We start from the raw sequence: 21,922 nt of genomic DNA, 5'->3' as shown, positions 1-21,922 counted from the left end.
TTGTTAACTGTTACACTGAAAGGGGGAAGACACACAGTGTGGACCAATCAACACACTTCAAGATGATTGTTTAACCCGCACAGCACCTTTATTTCCTCTGATACTTGGTGGAAAAGTCAAGAGCTTAGAAAGAATGTGATTTGTGCAACTAGAAGAAAATGAAATTTTATTGAAAGAAGCAAGAGAGTTCTTATTCATTGGATATCTCAAATATTTATAAAAGGGCTTATGGTGTGCCTGAGACACTATTTCAGGGAGCTGACCCCAGATAATTCCTGAATTTTGTTTCCATTTCTGCAGGATATTTGCTTTGGGTTACTCCTCTTGAGATTCAATCATTTGGAAACCCACCTCTAATAACTAGCACCTTCCCTATTCATCAAGAATCTTTAGATTTCAAGAGAATAAAATGCTTCTAGAACTCTCTGTCATAAATGGCCACTCTGTGTCTCCTCTTGGTTTTTTTCAGGGCATGTGCCTCTACAGTCTATGACTGAAAAGTTAAAACTAGACACCCTTAGGCTGGGCTTGGTGGCACATGCCTTGAATCCCAGTACTCAGGAAGCCACTGCAGACAGATCTCTGAGTTCCAAGAGAGTCTCATCTACGTAGGGAGCTTCAGGCCAGCCTGGAATGCCTAATGAGACTTTTCCTCAAACAAACAAAATAACGCAAAACAGGTTTCATCTTTGTTGTTGTTGTTTTTGGTTTTTGGTTTTTGGTTTTTGGTTTTTCGGTTTTTTGTTTTTTTGGTTTTTTTTGTTTTTTTTGTTTTGTTTTGTTTTTTTTTTTTTATTATTATTATTACTCTAGGCACTGGCTGGTGGAAAGGAAGAAGTCTCACGGGGCCAGGTCATATTCTTAGCTTTGCTGGCCAGAAAAGTATGAAGAAAGAAACTGTCCATCAGTGTACTTCCCTGCCCCTTCCAGCTCTGTGGTATGATGAAGCACCCTGACTCCATTGTGCAGGCTCCAGCCTTTAAGAACACCCAAAGAGAGTGTGAGAGTGCCTATTCCAACATTTATAGTATTTATTGGGGCCTTGATATGACTGTTCTCTTTCTGCTATACTTCGTAAACTGCGGTAGCCTGCAGATGTAGCTTCTGGAATAGCACAATTCTATATTACCCTAGAAGACTAATCTGGAGACCCAGACCTTAGGAGTTCCAATATTGTTTGAGAAAATGCTCAACCCTCTCTTTCAACTTAACCTTTTCTCCTTCTGGATTCTTCTGCTTCCTAGTTCGTGTAGTTCATCCTGGTCACTTGCAGGTCTCAGCTATACTGAGCTATGCAGGAAATCCACGGCTTAACATTTTTGAGGGATCTGTCTGAGGAGCATGCCATTAAGACGGTTTCGGCTCACAGCCTCTCAGCTGACCTAACTCTCTGCTTTGGTACTTGTTGTCTAAATTCAAAAGTAAGCTGGGATGTCATGGGAGTAGCCCAGCTTCTTATCCTCCAATGTGTCATAAACACCTCAGCAACTGAAATAGAGTCTCAGTTAGTCCTGTGGTCATCAGAACTTGCCAAGTTCTATTGCCCGGTTCTGCATTGCTCTCTAGCTCTAGATTTAAACCAATAAGAATGAACATTTCTCTCCTCAACTCTCTTCAAACTGTGCAGTGAAAGATCTAAGATTTCTCCTAGAAAAATTGGGTGTCAATAATATTACAAGAAACAGACCAGGGAGGGGGAGGGGAGACAGCTCTAAGTGTAAAGACTCCTGCTAACAAGTCTGATGACCTACCTGTGTTTGATCCCTGAGAAAGAAGCTGATTTCTGTGAGTTGTCCTCTGATCTCCACATATGTAAAAATAAGCAAATAAATAAATTTTAATTGAAATGTTTTATAACTTAAAAGAACGAGGTGGTGCATGACTGAAATCGCACCACTTGGGAGGCTAAAACAAGAGAATAAAATCTCAAGTCTGCCTGGTTCCTATAGCAATAACAACAACAACAAAATGAGCACAGGAACAAAAGAAATGGAAAGAAAGAAGGGACTGAAGGAGGGATAGCGGGAGGGAGGGGGGAAAGAGGAGGGGGTAAGGAATCAAAGCTGAACAACGATCTTCAGCATGTTTCCTATGAAGTACAAACATTTGAGGGAGACCTGGTATTTTTTTATGTATTTCACATATTAGTTGGAATTTTTTCAATCTGATTAATCTTTGTTTCAGTTTTAATGAAGAATTGTGAAATAGCGAGCATTAATTTAAAAATATTCATTAAAAATTTCTACTCTACTGTAGACTGTAATCTCTCCCCTTATGAATCTTGCAAATGAATTGCAAGACAATGGCATAATTCACTGCACACATAAGAACCACTATTATGTTTAGAAGTAAAATGTTGTGCATACTCATAAGGAAGAGACTGCCTCAGTTTAGGGAAACCCAGTAACGCTTCAGGGAAGGCGAGACATCTTGGTGCATGCTCACATGATGACTTGGACGAGCTCAAGGGTATGGGGTGGGCCACACGGGTATATTACTTACCGAGAAGTTTGTTGAATTTTTTTCAAAGACTTGCAACAATTTTTCTGTAGATACCATTGTTATACAGTTCCCAGAATATTGCCTTGAGAGAACCAAAAATGACCAGAGAATAGTTTGAAGTGGTTATTGAAAAAGACTTCATGACATGATGTACTGTAATTTATTCGTCCCTATTTACATTTTAAACAGGATATGAAGTGGTTGAGCTGGTCACAGATGTACAGGCTTCAGCACAAGAGAAGAGACAAAGGGTGTTCAATGATTATTTTGTAAGAAATGAATTGATCTGTGCTTTGGTGAAGATACACTGGAAATGTCACCACAGAGGGTGGAAAATTAAAACAGAGTATTGTAGGTTAACAAGATTAGCAAGAATAGGGAAGAAACTACTTCTTATGTTTGTGCCTGCAAGCACTTGTACCCAAAAGGTGGTTAGTCACCTTGTGAAAGTCTTCAAAAGCCATAAAATTATACTGGACAGCTATTGTGGACAGAAGTACAATATCCCGGGTTAGAGAAAGGTAAGGCAAGGCATTTCTCTCCTCAACCTTCCTGGGTAAACAAACAGCAGGTGGTTCTGATGGCTCCTGGTGGATCAAGACCCCCATGCTGTCCTCCAGTATTCTCAGCTACAAAGAGAATGTCGTTTGAGCTACTTGGACCTTACCCTGATGCTTCAGAAACTCTATCCTTTCTGTCCTCCTTCAAAGCATACTTGAATTCCATGTTCTATCATCCTGGACACCCTGATAATGGAATTAAAGGAGACAATCTTTGTCAGCCATACTTCTGACAAAAGCTTAATACCTCAAACATACGGAGAACTCAGAAAACAGGGACCAACATCAGAGAGGACAAAGAGCCCAATTTAAAAATGGGCTGTGGGACTAAATGGAGAACGCTTAAATATACAGCTTTAACAAGGACCTAAATAAAGGTTCCACATCCTTAGCCACCAGGAAAACATAGCTTAAAACTACTTCATGATTCTGTCTCATCCTGATCCACAGCATCAAGAATAGAAATGACAATAAATGTTGGCATTCATCTGGGGATAGTGAGATCCTTATGCACTGCTAGTGAATTAGTGCAACTATTTTGGCAATCTGTCTAGACATTTCTTTTAAAAACTAGAAATATACCTGCCATGTGACCCAACTAAACCAGTATGGGCACATACCCAAAAACTTATATACTTCTACAGAGATACCTACACTTCTTTGTCTATTGTTCCACTATGCACAGTAGCTAGGAAATTAATTCAAGCTGACAACTGATAAAAATATTGAAAATGTGGCACATAAACACAATGGAATTTTACTCAGCTACAAAGAATGAAATTATGAAATTTGCACAGAAAACGGAATGAACTTGAAAGAATTATACTGAACGAGATTATCTAGGATAAGGAAGATTAAACACTCCTCCCCCTCTCTCTGAATCATTACATGTGTGTGTTTAACTTGTGATCCCTGTGGAAGTCAGGTAAGCATGAATGGGCACTGATGAGGGATGCCCAAAAGAGGAGGACAGTAGAAGTCAGACAAGAAGAAAGCATAGAGGGGAGATCTTGGGGAAGGGGCAAATCAGGATGTGAGTAGGATCAGGCACATGAGAAAGGAGCTATGGAAAGGAGGTCAACCAAAAACTATATGAAGAAAAAAAACCCAGAAAGCAAAAGTGAAGCCTTCTGTCTTGCAACTAATTTGTAAAGAAAATAATACGTTAGAAGGGAAATATTACACATGTCTACAAAATGAGTTCTAGAAGCCATGGTTAAAACAACTTCCAAATCCAAGAGTGAGACACTTTCACTTTCGTTGCTGTGAGAAAATACCTAGATGACACAATTCCAGGCTACTCTTCGTCACTGAAGAGAATTTAAGGTGGCAGGAACTTGCACATCTACACATCTGCAGTCAAGAGCAAGAGAAATAGGTGTGTGCATGTTTACCTATTTTCAAGAACCTCTCAATGCTTGCATAGCTCAGGACTCAAAGCTAGGGAAACCGCTGCTAACAAGAGCAGGACTCCCTTCCTCAATTATAGCAAGCAAAGCAACCCCTCCACAAACATTCCTCCTATGCCAATCCAAAATGTAGACATTCCCTAATTGAGACTCTCTTCCTATGGAGTCCTAGACTATGTCAAGTTGACAAGTAAAACTTAACTATCATACCTCCATACGAATTGTTGGTCAGGAAAGCCACACAGGCCCGTCAGAACTAAAAGACGAAACCCTATTGCTGAAGAAAATACCCTGCTCACCTTGATCACAAGACACAGACCAATCTATCTGGAACAGAACTGAAAGCTTTGGCCCAGTTGTCTAGCTTTCACAGTGAAGGAACTTTCTAGGCAGCCTGCTGAGGAGAAGAGTTATCAAATTTTCTTTCTGGCTATGAACTCAAAAATCTTCAGTATCAACCTTCAGGAAAGATGTGCTCACTTGTGCAATAGTGCATGGATATTATCGGGGTTACTGTCCACTCTATGATTAAATTGGGGTGTCACTGCAGAACAGGGTCCATACTTCATAAAGCAAACCTATTAAAAATGTGTGGTTATGAAAGTCATAGGCCCTATGGGGTTACTTACTACTATTATTTAGTTAAATTGGCATGTCAAATTGAACTGCTTACTAAATATTTATGTTTACACACATAAACAAATGCTATTCTCAGACTTACACAGAGAAAACTCTTTGCAGCCAACAGAGGTAAATTCAAAGACTCAATGTTTCTCAGTTTTCTGATAAGTAATGGGTGACTCCTCAGCTCTAAAACAGACATATATTGTCATAACCCTTTAAGGTTCATGAAAAACCACAGGAGTTTGAAATAAAACAAGAACTGAAAGATCTGGGAAAAGGCTAAAAAATGCTGTCATCTGAGCATGATATAGCCATTGCCAATTGTGAACTCACAACAGCTGTGGTTATCTGTACTGAGCTTGCCTAAGACTATTTTAACAGTATTGAGGTTGGGAGATGAGCTCATAAGGCCCCAGTCTTCTGGGATAAAATATTCAGTACTGATGGATTCTAGGAAAGGAATAGTTAGTATCTTCAGTTGTATATCCAACACTAGTGAGTTCACCAAGCTGCAGCGGATTGTTTCAAACCTGTACACTCAGATGATCGTGGTTAAGCTCAGTCTCTGTCTCTGCCTCTGTCTCTGTCTCTCTCTCTCTCTCTCTCTCTCTCTCTCTCTCTCTCTCTCTCTTTCACACACACATGCACACACACACACACACACACAGACAATAATTTAGGAAAAAGACTTGTAGGGAAGAGGAAGGGTTAACAGAAGTGTGAAGAAAAGAAGGGAGAGGGGATGGGTAAGAGTGATTGGAATGCAGTGTACACACACATGAAATATTCAAGAGGTAAATTCATCTCAAAAACAAAGTATCCTATTGTTCCTCTTTTTTCCTTCTCTCAAAACATACATGAATATTTTGAGAGCCATGTTCCATGACTCTCACCCTGGTAATATCATTACAAAGATTGTTACATAGAAGAATAATGAACATCCAATTTGAGAAACATAATCCACAATACATTCCATAAACAAAAGAACTACTTTTGTAGCATGTATAGAAGGTAGAAATAATCTTGGGTTTGTAGAATTAAAACAAAAGAGGGGAGAAAAGGTAAGAGATTTGTTCATGTTTAAAAGACTGCCATAATTCAAGCCACAAAGGACCTGGGTACCACTAAGATCAACTACGTCAGCTTCCTGACCAACTTCATGACCATGCAATAAAGTCAGGATATGCTTCTCTTGACCTTCTACAACAAGGATAACAAATTGTAATTTTACCTAGTTAGTCCAGGCATTTCATGTCTATACTGCAACCCCCAGACCTCAGATAGCAATCACTGGCTTTCCACTCAGTAGATGATGTCAGACTTAGTTTTTCATCTGCAAAACAGAAACACAAATAATTTCTTCATATGATAACTATTGTTTACAGAGTGCATGCTGGGTTAAATATTTAGTGCAAAATCTCAACCCAGTATGTCTTCTGAAACCAGTGGTTATTATTCTCGATGAATTCCTGGTTTTGATAAAAGGCATGTCTTTTTCTCCTCCGGAGAGATGTCTCCAATTTTGAAGTCATTGTTTGCTTGAAAATAATTAGCATGTTTGCCGTGCTCAGTGTTGTTCATTTTTAAAAGGTAGGAACAAGAGACTTTAGCCCTATGCGACCACTTCAAGAATAGTCTTTCAAATAACAAGAATGCTCTGTGGTTTGAATCTTTCATTATACACTTGTGTGTGGCACATTGAGAAGGATTCTCCTCTTGCTTAGATGTGGAGAACAAAATGCGCGTGTTGCAGACCAATTATGATATTCAAGTATTTTCAAGACAGCTGAGTGGGATGTGTTGAACTGTGCTTGTGTGATTAGCTTCATTGATTTCTATAGAAAATGCAGTACTTAACTTCAATAAGTATAGTAGTTCAAGGAAGTTTGCTCTTCCTTTGAAATTCACAAGGAATATGCTGTACAAAGCCAGCCATTGTAAGGGTCACAACAATAATTCACCAAACAAGGAGCCTCAGGAAGACCTGTAATTGGTCTCCCAATTTGAACATATTAGATCATCTCATAACACAGATGTGTATTTTCAGTCTTACTTAAAGATTATGGCATGCAATTACTTGCAAACAACTATTGATTACTTTAAAAATAAATACAGATCCATCACATGGGAGTCTCCACTGTTCCTTTTGTTCAAAAATGTTTTACTGACTTGTAGTTGAAATAATGATGTCTCTTGCCTGGAAGACGATAAACCATTCATTAAAAAACATGGAGGCTTTTAACACAATGAAAAAACCCAAGCAGAAAGCTGATGGTTAATGGATCTGCAAGACTAACAGACATGGAAGTTGGTGAACTCCTAACTCAATCAGTCTTTCCATCTATCCATCTAATTACTTCGATGGCGCCTATGATCAGACTTATTTAGGTTCACTGACAGACATATGAGAATTTCAACATAATAAATGAGAAGAGGAAGCTTTCCACATGTCTGTACTTGAATGAAGGCATATTGATGTATGTTGGCTTAATGACACAATGTCTAGAATGTTCTCTAAGCTCCCGGGGCAGGATTCAGTACAAAATTTTAAGCATGAACATTTTTGCTTGTCTTGTTTTTCTGGGGAGTGGGTGTTTCTTTGCTACCCCATGTGACATTTGACCAATTAGCTGTTCTCAACCACTTGATGTCCATTAAACTCAAGGTCAGGCAAGTACTTCTGATTGTGCAGAACAGTTCACCTGTTGTGTGTCAAATCAGAGATAGCTAGTGTGGTGACGGCCAGAACAAAACTGGGTAACGCCACACCTGCCACTGTTCGCTCGTCACGGTACTGTTGATTTCCGTCTCCTGACACACAGGAGCCATAGTCCTGCGTTATGAATAAAAACTTCCAAGGGATTCTGAAAACACTGTTCACGCAGATCAATATTGACAATATTTTTTTCTCAGGGCTCTTCTGATAATTGGACTTTATTTTCTTATACTATCAGAGATCCTGGAGATTCAAAAGTGGGATTCCAAATATGACTTTCCTATTCCTGTCCTGGTTATCCCAGTTTGTCCTGAGGTGATAAGAATGAGAAGTTTCCATGGCAGTATCCTGTCTGCCAGTTGTCTCTTTGTCTATCTGCCCTACAGACTCATGAAAAAGCCTTGTCTCTGAGCTCTTATATCTGCTCAATCTTCTGCTGTAAGACAAAGGCCAAATGACAGGGCTCATGGTATCTTTGGACCCCTCTCCCTTATATCCTCAGCACATAATTTGCAAGATCTCTCCCCCAAGCAAAATAAGCATGGTAGGATGGGAAAATTTGAGTTATTTCAAAAGGGGTTAGCTACATGGCGTTAGAGACAATGTTGTTCTGAATTTCTGTATGAGGAGAATAGCACATATTTGACTGGATTGTGTTGGCAGTGCTCACGAGAACATGAGCAGGTTATCTTATTCAGTCATTCAGCCATTCAGCCATTCAGCCATTCAGTCATTCAGTCATTCAGTCAATACATATCTGCGTTCAATAAATATATTACATATTTACCCATTCTGGAAACGATAGAGCCTGTTGTTCCAATTGGATATTGAATTTTCGTGAAAACGTTTACTTTCTTCGTTCTGCTTTTTTTAGATGTCAAAACTCACAGTAAACATATAAAAAAAACTTTCTAACAAATTGCATAATTTTTCAGGAGCTTGAATGTCTAAATCCTATTCAGACCAGAAATTTATATGGCTTTCTTTGGTTCACCTTTCCAGCTATTACAAATGCATGGGAAAGGCACGCAAATGCCTACCAACAATACACAACTTGACTTTTGAGCTTCCTGTGTGCTTATCATGCCAGCAAACCAGTGTAATGCCTTCCGTGTTTCTAGGCTTAAGCAAGAGATGGAAGCTTGATTGGGGGTCTTGTTAGCATTCTGTCTTAGCTCCGCCCCCAAAGTTACCTGGCAACATCCTGCTGTGACTGACACTATAAAAGGAGCTGCTTGCCCCCTGCTCACTCTCTTGCTTCTTGCTCTTGCTCTTCCCCTCTTCTTTGTCCCTTCTCTCCCCATTCCTCTCCCCGCTTCCCTCCACATGCTCATGGCCGACAGCCTTTACTCCTCTCTTCTCCTACTCTTCTCTCACTAAACCTTTCCACGTGGAACCATGTTGGCTCGGTGTGGTTTGTCCGGATGCATGCCGAGATTTCTACCCCACCAGGCATCTTTCCTTATGCTTAGATTTCCCAACATTTCTCTAAGCACTAATCAAGCCACGCTCAGAGATGCTACGTCATATAGCAAGGTCATAAGTGCATGTTAGACACTGATTATTTTGTATTTTAAATATAAAACCTATTTTGGTGGTGGGTTTTAGTTCAGATTCTGTTAGTTCCACTCAGAGGGTCCTCAGTTTTCTCTGGGACATGTGAGAAGCCATTTGAATGCCCTCGGGTATCCACTGTGAAGACACTGTCTCTGCCTGCTTGTTGCCTCTTTTTTGCAAATAGAACTGGTGCAAGTGCTGCACAATGTTAGAAGGAAGGTTGTTCAGAACTTAGTCTTGCAACCTGTCTGTTGAAGCCATTTGAAAGAGAAGTGTAAACCAAGACTCATCCAGGCTCGCAGGACTGAGAGGAGCCAGCCATGAACCCTGTGTTCTGACAAAGAAAATGGTGCTTGGTGCTTAGCAAGCATTATCCTCCTGAGGAAAATCGATACAGCTCATTTCATCATAAGCTGATGTTGGACTGAAACACGGATAAAGTGAAATGTGACTTTGTTTCCTTTTACAAAGCCAAGGTGGGAGCTGGTGGGCAAAGGTCCTTTGTGCTCTTTGCTGGGGGGTTGTGGCAGCTGTCTGTCACACAGACCTGCTCCAAACACCTGCAGCTGGAAGTAAAGCCCTTTTTTTGTTAAGTGATTAGATGCTCCGGGCTTCAAAGAAAGTTTCGGCATCTTAATTACTTGGAATTTAGCTACTCTGGTCGAAGGAAAATATTCCAGGTGAAAATACCCAGCAGAATTAAGCAGTATTATTTCAGCCCTGAAACTGAAGCTTTATCTTATCACAGCTTTCCTCCCGCCACGGAGTACTGAACTTATGTTAATCAGTATTCCTGATTACAGATAGGGAAAAGTGTGGAGGGTTTTCAGAGCCCTCCTTTTTATTACAAATGAAATGCCACCAAGATGGTTTAGAGAGAAATATTTTGCAGAGGATAAAAGGCTGTTCCGGTTCTGACAAATAGACTAAGTTCTGAAATTTACAACTTCTTGAACTTTTTATGCATAAAACATTTAGGTCCCGTCATTTGCATAAGTGATTGGATTGTTCTGCTGTCTCCGCCTGGGATGTACCTTTCTTCCCCGTCAAGTACATTTAGTGACTTGAGTACATTAGAATGCAATTTGTCTAGAATAAGGGAAACTTGAAGAGGAAGTCGCTGTAAATAACTGAGTAAATAAATAAAGCAGGAACAATGCGAAGGAGAGAGGCACAGAGCTGAAAATTGAATAGATGGGAGAATCGCAAGCTCTGAATATTGATTCAGGACTCCAGCTCTCAGCAAATCTGGCTGTCTCATTTGTTCTGTGTTTTGTATTGCTAAGTAGGTCAGGCAAAACCATAAGCATATAAGCATCTTTATTATACGACATATAATTGCTACCAAGTTGCCTACCTTCTTGAATAAAGTTGAATAGCCAGCCTTCAACAAATCGATTATAAAAGTAACTCTGTTTTAGTATGAGGTCATGTTTAAGATCAACTGACTTGGGAAATTCTTCACAAAATTCCCAGAACTTTCTTCAAAGCATCTGATAGCTATTTCTCCACAGTGAGAGAAGACGTCACAGGAACGGCCACGTTTAGTCACCACTTCAGTTGTCAGCCAAATAACATGGGGTGGATGTCTCTGTATGTCAGAGCAGTTTTAAACTACATATGGCTCAGCGCCCTCCCATATCACTCTGACAGGAAATATCCATTTTTCAATGCAATTCTATACAGTGGATAGGCCATAGGCCAGTGCAAGGCCACTTAGGTGGCCCAAGTCCTCAGACTTCCATTTTTAACAGTCCGTGCTTCTCAGTGAACTGGAAGGTGGAATGCAGAAGGTGACATGTTTGCTGAAAATGGTTTTAGAGTAATGATTTCCAAATCACCCTCATAGTAGGAACTGAATTAAGCTTGGGGTCGAGGGATGTGTTAGGTTAACAGAATACTTGTCCACTGTACAAGAAGGAAGTCCTTATCAGTTCTCAGAACTGCATAGAGCAGTTGCTGGGGGTAAATACTTTTAATCTTGGTCGTGATGAAATGCTGGCTGTGAGACTGGAAGTTCAAGTACACCCTAAGATGATTCTGAAGGTCATCCAATACTCGTGACACCTTGTCTAACAGAGGTGGGGGGAGGGGAGAAGGGGAGGGGAGAGAGAATAAAAGGGGGAAATGGAGGGATAAAAGACAAAAGGAAGGAAATTTTTTTAAAAGAACAAGAGGAAGAGGAAGAGGAAGATGGCCATGACAATCACCTTGGTCCTCAGCAATGCACTCATTTCTGCTGAACCCGCTTTAAGACCCACGTTTCACCAAAACCTCATGCAACCAGAGCAGAGATGCTGCCTGGCAGTTCCTGCTGATGCCCCTGGGAAGCTCAGGATGGTGTTCCTCCGATGGGTGCTCGTTCTTGAGGGGGATACTTTCTTATATCCTCTGCTGCTGGTGGCATCCTCGAGCTGAGTTCCCAGCATTCTAAACATGTCACGTTTTTGGCTGAACCAGACCAATGCACAAGAAGGATAGCAACCAGTGCTCGATCAACCACAGAAGTATCATAACCCCGGACCAAAGTACCCCAGGGTTACAAACGGGATTATTGTCATCTACATGCCTGGAGAACAGAAGGAAACAGGCTTGAAACATGTCATGATCTACATGTGATTTGTTTAATTACATTCTCTCCAGTCTCTAAACGGTATCCGAAACAAAAAGAAGTAAAAAATGCATATCCCACATCGCAGTCATGTTGAAAAGGATGGTGTGTGACGGACATGTATAAAATGTCCGGATGTTGATACTGATTCCCAGCACTAGGTGTGCTCACATTTTACTCCAAATCCCTTTCCCTTTTGGCATGAGCCTTACTTACAAAGAAAACAAAAAACAAGGGAAAATTGTTCGTTTTTTTCCTCTTGGTGGAAATTTATTCTCTTGCTTATTTTATTTTATTTATTTATTTATTTATTGACTATTTCCCATCCCCCTTGACCACAATTTTGGGTTTGTCTGCAGTTTGATGTGATCACGTTTAGCACAGAGATCAGGCTAATCTAGGTTTCTCTTTTGGATCATGTACAACAAAATGTTCTAGACCTTACTAAGTGTCAGGCTTCTCTGACAACGGAACACTTGAGAAGCATCTTTAAACATCTCTGTGAGGTTTCCTTCAAAAATATTTGAAAGTTAAAAAAAAAGATACTCAGAGATTGAACCTTCTCTGAGAGAGTTTATTAGCTCTCAGTTTGAAGTGTTTTATTAAAGGTGCTCTGGAATACATATAATTCACACAAATCATGAGAGATAGAGGTAGAGGGGGAAGGAGAATGGATACAAGAGAGAGGGAGGGAGGGAGAGGAACCTTTATTTCTAGTTAAAAAACAAACTATTTTAACAAAAGAATAATCTGTTAATTTGTCATGATTTGTAAAACTCCTCAATCCACCCCCATATTCTTTCTGTACAATAGAAAAGACATATGAACATAACTGATTTCTTTGGAAAATCTTCATACGGTTGCATAGGCTGAATTAGGGAAAGAGGTTATCTTTTTGTAAAATGTTTGTTGTGGCTATGATGTTAATCTGTGTGTCTGTGTTTGTTGTGGCTATGATGTGGCTAGTGTGTCTGTGTGTGTTAGTGTTCATTAATGGTACATTTTATAATTTCTGAGAACTGTTTCTATTTAAAATACACCATCATTTTTTCGTAGTTTGGTTTTGTTGTTATTTTGTAGTACTTGAGATGGAACCCGGGACCTCCTATATCCTAGGCAGCATGTCTACAGCTGAGCTGTAGAAGATCCCTTTTCTTATTTCTCACTTTAGCACAGGATCTCACTAAGCTACCCAGGCTGGCCTTGAACTCCCTGGTCTTCTCAGTACTGAGATGGCAGGCCTATCCCACTACCTCAGTTACCCGTGCAGTTTCATATCCCACAGATCTTCAGAAACCACCCCCTCAATTTATATCAAGATAAGCACATGGGCAGGGAGAGATGCTTCCACTGTTAAGAGAGTTCACTGTTTTTACAGAGGATGAAGTTCAGGTTCTAACATCCACTCTGGGAAGCCTAGCACCAGTGGACCCTCCTACCTCCTCTGATTTCTCAGGGCACCTACACTGAGTACACAAACCTATACAGATATGCAGACAGCTACACATCATTGAAGTCAAATAAAATATCTTTTAAAAGGAGAAACATCATTTCTTTCCTTGAAGTGATTCAAAATGAATTCTGGCAGTATGGAGAGTTGAGTATCACTGTGTTTTTAAACACATCACTGAGTTATTGGTTTATATCAATATGGCAAAAGGAAAATGGAGAAAGAAAGTGAAAAGTTAAAATCTTGTACTCCACTTGGCTCCCCGTTGCTGGTGCACTTTCTTCCAATCATGGGGAGAAAATGTGTTCATCTTTGTTTTCACAGTTCTGGTAGAGGGCAACTGGAGGTCTTCTCATAAGTTCTGGGGTCCCACAATTGACACAGCGTCACTCCCTACCCACTTCCAACTCTTGCCATGTTAAGGCCTCATGTTTTCTGCACCCTTCCAAATTTGCCTAAATTGTCAAGTCCCAGATATGACTTTGCCGTCTGGTACATCTGAGAAAAAGCTGATGGAAAAGGCTGTGCCACCCACATCTCAGGGAAAGATGAGCATTCTGAAGTCTGTTTTCCAACGTGAGCCATCCCGATGTGATCATTGGATGGCATGCATTTGTATCGTTAAGATTTCAAATAACTGAAAGAAAAATCCAAGAGTTGTTTCAGTGCTGACATCTTTTGTTTCTAATGAGAACCTAAAGCTAGGGTCCCCACAGGAACCCTCTGAACAGTTAAAGCTGGACTCCTGCAGAGTGGGAGTTCTGTGCTGATAGAAAGCTCAGGTGTTTCAAAGAATCCTCAATGTTTCTCACTTTGCCCAGGTAGCAATGCATGCCAAGGGAGTCAGATGTACATCTTAGTAAAAAGACAGTGTGCATGTGTCTTTATACCCAAACATTAGTGCTGCTCTCGGCCTGGGTCAGAGGACCTTGTTTTGCAGAGGGCAAAGGTTAATGCAATCTCACCACTTGTCACAGTGTGGAGAATATCTGGTTGCTAAGTGCTCAGTCCCAAGGCGTACAGCAGTATCATCTGCAAGGCCAAGAAAGGATCAGAGTAGAGGAGACAGAAAGATTACAAGGCCTGGAGTGTGTAGGAGAAAGAGAAGAAAGGCTGTCCAGTCACAAGCAGAGTCACTGTGGCTCCCTGCACAAGAAAGATGTGTGTGTACACAGAGAAAGACATTAAGGAAGGATAGGGACAACTGAGGAGAAGCAAACTGGGAAGAGTATGAATGGGACGAGAGCATCGGTAAGTATGATCATAATGTACCCTACGCATTCATGTAATTACCAGACATAAATACTCTAGACAAAAGCTTGCTAGTGTCAGGTTCAGTGCAGCCCACTGTGAAGGGCAGCCTAGACATGTTTACATTTTCTTTGTGTGTATATGCATACGCATTGGGTATGTGCGTGCTATGAAATGTGAGGGTGCAGGTAAGTGCTGAAATTCAGTGACTTCCTCAATGACTGTCTTATTTTCCTGAGACAGTGTCTTGCTAAGAACTGAGCCCCTGGCTCAGCTAGGCCGACTGAGCCCTAAACTTCAGGCGTATGCTGGTTTTCTCCTCCCCAAATAAACTTATTTTTTTTTCCGGTTTTATGGCATTCCAACTCAAGGTCCAAAGGAGGCTCTCACAGATTAGTCTTTATTTCCCACACAAGAAAGAACAGAATGTGTGCCCCATTTTCACTGCAGAAATTGTTTAGTAACTTGCTGGACCTGCCATGGAGAATAGTAACAGAATGATTAGCATGTTCCTAGTATGTACTACAGTACCTCGCTTATTTGAATCCCGTTATTGCATAGTTGTGTACATACCAATCGTCATGCTAATGGCCTTTCTGTTTTACAGGTAAGAAAACTGAGCCTTAGAGAACCAAATAGCAGACACAAAACTTTCTAGGTAGTCTACATGTCAATTGCTACATGAATTCTTAAAGATCGTCTTTTTTAAAAGTTATTTTTGTGTATGTGTGTTGGTGTGAATGTATGTGACATGGGTGGGTGCCTACAGACACTAGAAAAAGCCAGCAGATCTCTTGGAGCTGAAGTTCTGGCTGGGTGAGAACCACCCGATGTGGGTTCAGAGAGCCAGGGTTCGTGCTCCACAAGAACAACACCAACTCACCTCTCCAGACTCACTGTGTGGGTTCTTGAGGGTGTTGTTGTTGTTGTTGTTGTTGTTGCTGTTGTTGTTGTTGTTTTGGTGCCTCGTGAGAACTAAATATAAACACAAGCTTCACAGAGAAGTACCTAGTCATGCTGTCTAAAAATACAGTCCTACAGATTATGAGCAGACAAGTCTTCAAATATGAAGAATTTAATTGAGAGCAGAAGTTGACTTGATTCGAGGGAAGAGAAAAAGATAAACTTTGGTCCACTTTCTTTCTCTGCCCCTGACCCCTCCCTGCCATCTGTCTATCTGTCTGTCTGTCTGCCTGCCTGCCTATCTATCTATCTATCTATCTATCTATCTATCTATCTATCTACCTACCTACCTACCTACATACCCTCTATATAAAGTCTCCCTCTCCCTCCCTCTCCCTCTCTGTATGTGTGTGTGTGTGTGAGACACAAAAATATCTGTGTGAACTATACTGCAGTTTCTAGATTGGATAGTTGCCTGAGTTCTCAAAATATTTCCACTCTATTGCAAAACACTTTCATACTATTCCCAAATTACTCTTCTGAAAATTGCAAAGGTGAAGTCAGGATGAGACTGGTCTTAGGAACCAGCCTGACTCCGATGTCATTTCAGCACTGTCTTCAAAGCAGAGGACTTCCTATAAATCATGCAAGGCTCTGTGTGGTCAGCTTTTGCTCAGATTATCATCAGGACTGTTTTCCATTCACTAAATCTTTTCTTTTAAGTTCATCGGCATGACGTCAGTTAGCACAAGTCCCCAACTATATATCAAGGCAGTGAGAAGCCTTAAAAGTCAAAGACATTACTTGTGCTGCTTTACTCTACATACATTTGTAGTACCTGTTACTTGGCCTCATCTTTCTTGTTGAGGGACTGCATTAAATTGACTTGCTGAAGTATCCTCTCCTTAGTCTTTTCTCTTCAGAGACATGTGTCATGCTCTGGACTCCGTCCCATGGCAAAACTCTGGTCTTCATCCTTCATTCGGAGGTTCATGTTGAATGACTCTTACTGAACATTTGAGAATCCAAAGTCCTCACAACTCCCATAACGCACAGTGCCACCTCCAGGATGGCTATCCTTAGTAGGAGATTAATCTTCAGGTTGCTAAAGAGAAGAGATAAAAATAAACTTAGCTCTTGCTATGGGTTTTTTTGGTTCAATTTTGTTAAATTTCTGGTGCCGTTGCGAAGAGCAAATTTAGGAATTAGCTTAATATTGGAGCATTTTTGTAAATTCACAGGATGGCTGTCAGATTCTACTTTTTGATAATGAATGGCTTGATAAAAAGAAATGCCTATACTTATGTCTTGAAAGATACCTTTAAAGGCGCTGCAGTGTATCTGTTAATGTCCGAGGAAGCACGAAGCACTAAACAGCTTAAGAAGAAGACAAATCACAGAGTGGTTATGTGTGTCTATCTGTCTGTCTGTCTGTCTGTCTGTGTGTATGTTTGTGTGGGGGGGTGGCATAGTGTGTTATAATTTCCCTAATTCTTTGGTATTCTCCTCTTTTCCTTCTCACATGCTCTGATCATGACCTTACCCCCCTGCATTTCATGCAATACTCAGGGCGCGTTCCTAGTGTGGCGCTTTTGTGCTGGCCCTTGCTTCTGTCTAGGAGAAACTAAGGAGCTGATGCCTTTAGCTTGAGTTCCTTCACTTCCCTTCTATGACTATCAATATAATGTTCTCCATTGCCTTCTGAAGTCTTCTCTGAAATGCCACTCTTCTAAGTTCTCTGGGTCACTCCCTTTAAATTTGTCCGCACAGTTCTACAAACCTGCCCTGCATAGTCCTTCTGCGCCTCTCTTGTGCTCTCCGTAGAATTTGTCACCATTTAGCTCTGCCTTAGCTTCATTTCTTCACTCATTATTTCTCCTCACTGCAATGAAACACCGGCGGGGTCAGGCAACAGTGTCCCTGCTGTCTCTAAGAGCCCCGGGACTTATTAGCTAATAAAGACATGTTTACTAAACAGAAGAGCCTAGCCTTGCACCAAACCTGGACCATTTATATTCATTAAATATCACACTGTAAGAAAAACCCCTTTAAAAAGAGAAAGAAGACAGATACAAGAGCCTATTGAAGCAGGTAAGAGCGGGAAAGTTTGAAGTCCAATACAAAACACCATGGAGCACTCTTTGAGGTTTAGAGAAAGCCGTGTTTATTATTATTTGAGAGTGCATGACAACTTTAGGCTGCTAAGTGTCACACGTAGTGAGAGTACACGTGAACACACTCTGGGCTAATGTAGGGAGACCTACACAGTGGAGTTTGCTCACATTGTCCCAGAAGCAATGCTTGAGTCAGCATTGCTGACTACCCATTCTACAGACAGGTCAGAGGAGACATGGCTTGTGGATCAGAGTCCTCCTTAGAAACAAAATCATGGGGCCGAATTCAAAGGGACATTTCTGTTGCCCATCTGCAGAAGGGAGTCAAGAGACACTGGTAAGGGAATAGGTCTGGAAGGACTTTCTGTCTGAAATCTTCTCTGCTTTCCCACACTTGTTATTTTTATCTCTGCAATGTTTTTCCTCAGGGAATTAGCAGCAAAGCCCTAAGAAACAAAAGAGGCCCATGTTATTCTGTCAATGGTAAGTAAATAAAAGGTCAGCCAGGCAAGACTTGACACACTTCTGTCTTCTTGCTGGATAAGCAAAACCCACAAGATAGGATAGGTGGCAGCGAGCCCATCAGGAAGATCAAAACCGGAGGACCCTTGCCGGAGTGCAGAGTACATTGAGACGGAAACAACAGGGAGACGCCAGCACAGTGGGAGTCCACAGCTGGTGCACATCAATATCTCCAGGATCCCCAGAAACAGAAATCTATATGTAAATGAATTCATCATGGTGATAAATACATGTGTGTGATAGCTAGTATATGATGGCCATCTTAACCCAAGCAGCGATGTTTGGCATTCTTTGTGGAATACAGTGGTTCATAAGGCATCTCTAAGATCCTCCAACATAGCTAGGTAAGCCTCAGAGGCCAAGTCATAAACTGACAGCAGGACCTATGTGATCTTCAATTACTGTGTTGAAAACGTCTGGGAAACCCAAGTGCCTGGAGAAATAAATACAAGTTAGTGTATTTCTTGGGAGTTAAAAAAAGAAAAGTTTCTAAATAGTACAAAGTATGCAATATAATTGGAGGGTGGGTCAGAATTCTGCACCTTGATTGAAAAACAAGTTCATAAATTTATGCATTCTGAAATGCCTAGTGCTGTTGTTATGATTTATTAAATGTAGCAAATGTATTAACGATGATACACGTTTGCCTAATTCTGTAAATCTGAGTATGAGAGCTGTCCCTCCTGGGGTACTAAAAGGTACTCCACAGTATGGAACTTGCAAGATTTTCTGCTGACATCAAACAGGTAAAGGACAGATATTCTTTATAGCATTCGACAACTGAATGAAGAAACCGAATGAATAGTCTAGCGTTGCAGGGAACCAATAGAGAAATACATTCCTCAGACACTGGACAATGAAATTTAGCAACAATCACTCAAAACAGATGAAAACCTCTGTATAAACGTTGATTTTAATTTTTATCATAACTTTTTTCCATTTGAAGAATTTGTGTTTAGCTGAACATCAGGGAAAGAACGCAATTGCTTTCAACCTGTTACCTAAATTTTAATAATTTCATACCGTAGAAGTGTATTATTCCCTTCCCCCAAGTCAATTCTGATGGCTTTCATGTCTCACCCATCGATACACTAGTGACTGTGCCTCTCAGTGGCTCTGCAGCATTGGAATCTGGACGACACACCGCGGGTTATCAGCACTCTCCAGGTCATGGCCTCCTCACTCACACAAGCTCATCAGCTAACCGTTGTGTCCGTTGACTTCTTGGATGAAAAATCCCAAGGAAAACAGGGAGGGCCCGAAGCGAAGTGAACGGCATTGTCTCCTGTGAACCTGTTGTTTCGTTTTGGAGTAAGGCTGCCACAACGTGACGGGGTGTCCCATATGGCCAGCCAGACACATTCCCTGACTGATGAGACAGGTTCCTAACAATGGTGAAGTGTTCTATCAGTCCCTGGGTGATGTAACAATATACACGTGCAAACATTCTATCCCTCACAGAGGATATCTGGGAAAACAATTTGGCCCAGTCTCCCAAGGCAAGCAACTGCGAAGACATTCCAATGTGTCATTTTCAATAAAGACAGGTGGCCTGCTGGTTCTTCATTCCGGAACTCTGCTCTGTGCCGTGAGTGATATGTCCGCTATACTTTAACCATGCATGTGGATAAAGTATTTATGGTGACATAAATCAGAGGCTCTTCAACTGGCCTTATATCAAACATTTTTATTCTCTTCACACTTCACAGTGTTACAAGGTACTCATTTTTTTCTAGAATACCAAGTATTACAATTTGAATCAGCTGCTCTGTGAGTGTTATGAGCTTTCCCACTGGAGACCGAATTAAGAGGTAGCATTAAAACGCAGATCGGCTCTCTGTTCCATGGAAGCCTGAATGGCCATACGCTGTCCATGTTTGCAATTTCACAGGGCAACACCGATGTGCCTGCTCTTAGGTTCTGTGGGTTTTGCCTCTGTAGAAAGCTTCCAGGAACTAAAGAAGGCATGCTCATTATACAGAGAAATTTCACAAGAAGCCTGCACAAACAGCCATCTCTGAAACTGTGGTGTTCCTCTGCTGTGCGGTCAATCTCCTACTACATTGTCCTTTGGATACAGAGTAAAGTATGCACAACCTTTGCTTAGTCTTGAGACAGACTGCTAGAGAAAGGAGTTCTCTAGTCCTCCATCCTGAAGGGAACAGTTACTTTCAAACCCATACATCTATTAGATGGTGGCTGCCATTAAAAACTCCAAGGGCGGGGGCTGGAGAGATGGCTCAGTGGTTAAGAGCACTGACTGCTCTTCCAGAGGTCCTGAGTTCAATTCCCAGCAACCACATGGTGGCTCACAACCATCTGTAATGAGATCTAGTGCCCTCTTCTGGCCTGCAGTCACATATGCAGGCAGAATGCTTTCCATAAAATAAATAAATAAATCTTTAAAAAAAAAAAAAAAAAACTCCAAGGGCAGGACAGATGGCTCAGAAATTAAAGGTGCTTCCTCTTGTGCCTGACACCATAAGATAGACCTGAGAGTTACAGAGTGGGAGGACAAAACTCAAAACCTCTGTATGTGTGATACAGCCTATCCCCCCATCATACACACACACACACACACACACACAGAGAGAGAGAGAGAGAGAGAGAGAGAGAGAGAGAGAGAGAGAGAGAGAGAGAGAGAGAGAGAGACCACTTTTTGAAAAGTGGTCTGGATTTAAAAAAATAAGAAAATCATGAATGATTGAATGACTGTTTAATCTTGAAAGCCATTTTTTTTTTGCATTCTTGTCCATGAATGTCCAGAAAGAAGGACAGCCCACCTCCATGTTCTCACTCTAGGTTGGAGGTGTTTCTGGAAGTCTGCAAGGAGGGTTGTTCTGCTTACTCTGAACAAACTGTAAGTCTGGAGATTTGGATGAAGAAATTCTACTTGATATGTATAATTTACATAAACAGCTTATTGAGTGTAGATATGTTCCCCCCCCCAAGGAATATTACAGTCTTATATTTTGATGCCTTGGACAGCCTGATAACCTGAGCTTAGATGCAATTGGCTTGCAACATCACTGGTGTATGTGCTACATTGGACTCAGTCTCTCTCTCTCTCTCTCTCTCTCTCTCTCTCTCTCTCTCTCTCTCTCTCTCTCTCACACACACACACACACACACACACACACTCACACTCACTCTCTCTCTCTCTCTCTCTCTCTCTCTCTCTCTCTCTCTCTCTCTCTCTCTTTCAAGGGAAGCTGAGATTCTGGGCTTGCTTCACAGGAGCCGAAAGCCGCACTCTAAGCCTTACCTCCCTTTCTAGTTCCAGTGCTGATGTTGGGTTAGGCAAGAGAGGCTTCACAAAGGACACGTGTAACTGTGTTTATACCTGAGCTGAGTACTGATGACCCTGCCTCTTTATTGACTGACAATGTCTTATTATCCCTACAAGTGGCCTCCAGGCTCTTAAAGTATGAGCAGCCCAGGGGAAGAAGCATAGCTCAGACCCAGGCTCAACCATTCAGCTCATAAGGGAAGATGTAATCAATCGTACCTGCACAACTACTGTGGGAACTGGTCTGTGCACAGTGGGGACCTGCACAACTACTGTGGGAACTGGTCTGTGCACAGTGGGGACCAACAGAGCCTCCTCTGCATGGTTGTGTCCCATGGTGTCCAGGACGCCAAGTGTGCCCCATAGGTCTGAGCTGGAGATGGCGACTCTAGAAATTTCTTCTGATCAGCTTTG

General features: G+C 41.3%; 1 protein-coding gene across 11 annotated transcripts in view; it reads right to left on the bottom strand.

Moving 5' to 3' along the window:
• Positions 1 to 19,615, bottom strand: part of LOC148006777 (uncharacterized) — a 38,768-nt gene extending 19,153 nt beyond the window's left edge. For 2 of the 11 annotated variants that reach the window (XR_015678382.1, XR_015678384.1), the window contains exons 1-5: positions 19,300 to 19,590; positions 16,422 to 16,688; positions 6,327 to 6,428; positions 2,503 to 2,584; positions 1,752 to 1,797 (exon numbers count right to left, since the gene is read on the bottom strand). The gene's annotated coding sequence lies outside the window, so the exon portion shown is untranslated. Of the gene's footprint in view, positions 1 to 1,751; positions 1,803 to 2,502; positions 2,585 to 3,169; positions 3,249 to 6,326; positions 6,429 to 16,421; positions 16,689 to 17,363; positions 17,466 to 19,299 lie in introns of those variants that run through there. The other 9 variants (XR_015678368.1, XR_015678371.1, XR_015678369.1 and 6 more) reach the window with 9 other exon arrangements.
• Positions 19,616 to 21,922: the final 2,307 nt, after the last annotated feature.

The sequence above is a fragment of the Rattus norvegicus genome, chromosome 2 (assembly GCF_021556685.1).
Source record: "Rattus norvegicus strain SHRSP/BbbUtx chromosome 2, alternate assembly SHRSP_T2T, whole genome shotgun sequence".
Lineage (NCBI taxonomy): Eukaryota > Metazoa > Chordata > Mammalia > Rodentia > Muridae > Rattus > Rattus norvegicus.
This window is presented reverse-complemented; position numbering and strand designations above follow the sequence as displayed.